Raw genomic sequence first — 2,889 nt, 5'->3', positions numbered from 1 at the left:
GAGAGAGAGAGAGAGAGACCAGACAGACAGACAGACAGACAGACAGACAGACAGACAGACAGACAGACAGACACATGAGATCATTTAAAACTACATGTATGTGTAGAAAAATAACGTAAGGGAGGGTGTGTCGCTTGAAACGTGTACATGTAATTGCTGTGGATAGTGAGAGCCCCTGCTCGGCGTCGGTTTGTGTGTGGGGTACGTGATGTTTAGAATGAACCAAGTTGTATTTCTAATGGGCCCGTAGGCTTTAGATTAGTGCTGGGTGGCTAGGTTCCCGATTATTGAAAACCAGGAATCGTAGGAATCGACTCCAAACCCAATTATCTACTTTCTAATGATGTGATTTCGTCCGGTGGTTACCTAGTTGGTTCCTAATATCTTCAGGATTTAGGACAACCTTGATTTCGGAACACTACGAAGCATAAATATTTTTTTTCAAAAATAAATTCTAAGATAAAGAAGAAGATTTTATTGATTAAAGTAATTGGTAACCGCTGGTTTACGTAAAAATGAGTTGGAACTCTTCTTCCTTAGTATCAATTGTGGCAATCGGTTCGGGAATCGATTCTTCCCCCATCTCTACAGATCTACGTGTGAAGTGAGTGAGTGATAAGGATTCCGTGCCAATTGCGATGTCTGGTGATATTGAGAGTCGTGAGGCTGAGAGTAAGAAGAGATTATGTGGGGAAAAAATATTGTTAACAGTACATGTACTTGATGTGTGAGATAAAATTGTTGAATTAAGCGCAGGTGTGAGGTGGTGTGCTTACGTATCAGGGTGTGTGTGTGTGTTTGTGTATGTATGTGTGTGTATGTATGTGTGTGTGTGTGTGTGTGTGTGTGTGTGTGTGTGTGTGTGTGTGTATGTGTGCGAGTGTGTGTTTATGTTGCATGTGTTTGTAACAGAGCTTGCTGGTGTTGTAATAGAGAGAGATAGAGAAAGAAAGAAAGAGACAGAAGAGAGGAAAGAAAGAAAGACAGCGTGTGTAATAGATAGATAGATAAATAGATAGATAGATAGAGTGAGATAGAGAGGGACAGAGAGAAAGAGAGAGAGAGAGAGAGAGAGAGAGAGAGAGAGAGAGAGAGAGAGAGAGAGAGAGAGAAAACGAAACGGAAAAATGTGAGATCATTCAAAACGTTAGATGTATGGACATATTTTAGTCTCAGATCATGTCTGAATCTCATTATTGTTGTCTTATATTTTATTTGTACTGAGGTTTCGATCGAGGCAGGCACGGGGTGAATGGAAGGCTATATGTGTGAGTGAGGAAAAATAGACGGGGAAGGAAGGGGAAGAAAGGAGAACAGGATGGATGGAGGAAAATGTGAGCAGGTGAACAGAAAGCACGAACAATACTGCAGGATTTAGTAATACAGATGCGATCGATAAACATTAATGCAATGAATGAACAGTGAGGTCAACAACAACTTTATTTGATGCGGGTGAAGAGATAAACTGAATGAATGCATGTGAAACGTGTTACATGGATATATGATTGGTCAGTTATGTTGCGTGAAGTTTGTTTCTAAAGCAAGCGTTTTCACACAATTTGCCTAAAAAGAAAACGTGTTTTCACATTTGCCTAAAAAGAAAAAAAAAAAAACACTTCTAAAACTTAAAAAGTTACTAGTATTGTGAATCCACAGTTCAGTGTTTTTTTTGTCATAACTGCGTTGGCTCACCAACGTTAATTCTTTCTTTTACAATTAGTCCCTCAAAATGACATATAGGGTTTCCGGTTTTCTATGTCGTTCAGCAAAAAATTGGTGCTTTTTGAAATGTCTCTCGAGAAAGTAGCCTACTTCTTTGGCGACATACAGCAACTGTCGGCTTTAAGGGCGCTCACATGTATAGATCTATCCTTTCTGTGTTGGTCGCTTTTAAGGACAAATGGGCTAACCCAGATTTCGGGGGGTTTCCAGAAATCTTGACCTACACCAAAATTGGGCATTGCCCTACCTATAGGAGAAGTTTGGTTTTCATTGGTGTGTATGCTTGGTCATAGAGAAAACTCTCCTCGTCTTTGAAAGAAACTGAATTAGGAGCCGAAACTTTACCTTCGATTTTCTTAAAACAGCATTTTTCGGGATAGCCTCCTTGTGCTTAAAAGCGACCATGTATATTATCCATTCTGAGTTGTAAGAATGAACTTTCTCATGTGAACTTTCACATGTGAACTTTCACATGTGAACTTTCTCATGTGAACTTTCTCATGTGAACTTTCTCATGTGAAATTTCTCATGTGAACTTTCTCATGTGAACTTTCTCGTGTGAACTTTCTCATGTGAACTTTGTCGTGTGAGCTCGCTAGTCTTCCCTGCAGCCTGCAAACTGTTCTGGGGGTGGAATGGCCCATGATATCACAGAGTCGTGTTATGTACAGGACTAGTTGGAGTGGTCAAAGCGTGTCTCGGGGCTGGGGGTAGGCGGGGGAGATTGTACCTACTCGTCAACTGGAATCGCCTTTGCTTCCGAATGAATACACATTGTACTTTGTTGACTTTTGTTTGGAGTTTTTCAAAAAAAATTAAGAAGCCTCAAATGAATGCTCCGTAGAATTGTATTTTTAAAAAAAAGTTGTTTACTGAAGTGACTTCTTGGATTCAGGGCTATTTTTGGGTTTGTGTTTTTTTTCTGTGTTTCCTTTTGGTTTCTCAGTCTTTCTTTCTTTGTTCTTTGCCAACTTGGAGTATTTAATGTCTCAGGCTGATGAATGTTACTTTTCTTGGCAAAAGCCTCTTTCTTGGTCAGAAGCTGTCAATGAAATCGTTTATTTCTTATCCATGTATTTGTCAGTCACTCCTTTCGAGCATTTTCGTAAGTCTTCGTAAGTCCCCCAACCCCCGTCCCTTTTCACAAACTCTTCGCTCAACCCCCCC

Source organism: Aplysia californica, unplaced genomic scaffold (assembly GCF_000002075.1).
Source record: "Aplysia californica isolate F4 #8 unplaced genomic scaffold, AplCal3.0 scaffold00132, whole genome shotgun sequence".
Lineage (NCBI taxonomy): Eukaryota > Metazoa > Mollusca > Gastropoda > Aplysiida > Aplysiidae > Aplysia > Aplysia californica.
This window is presented reverse-complemented; position numbering follows the sequence as displayed.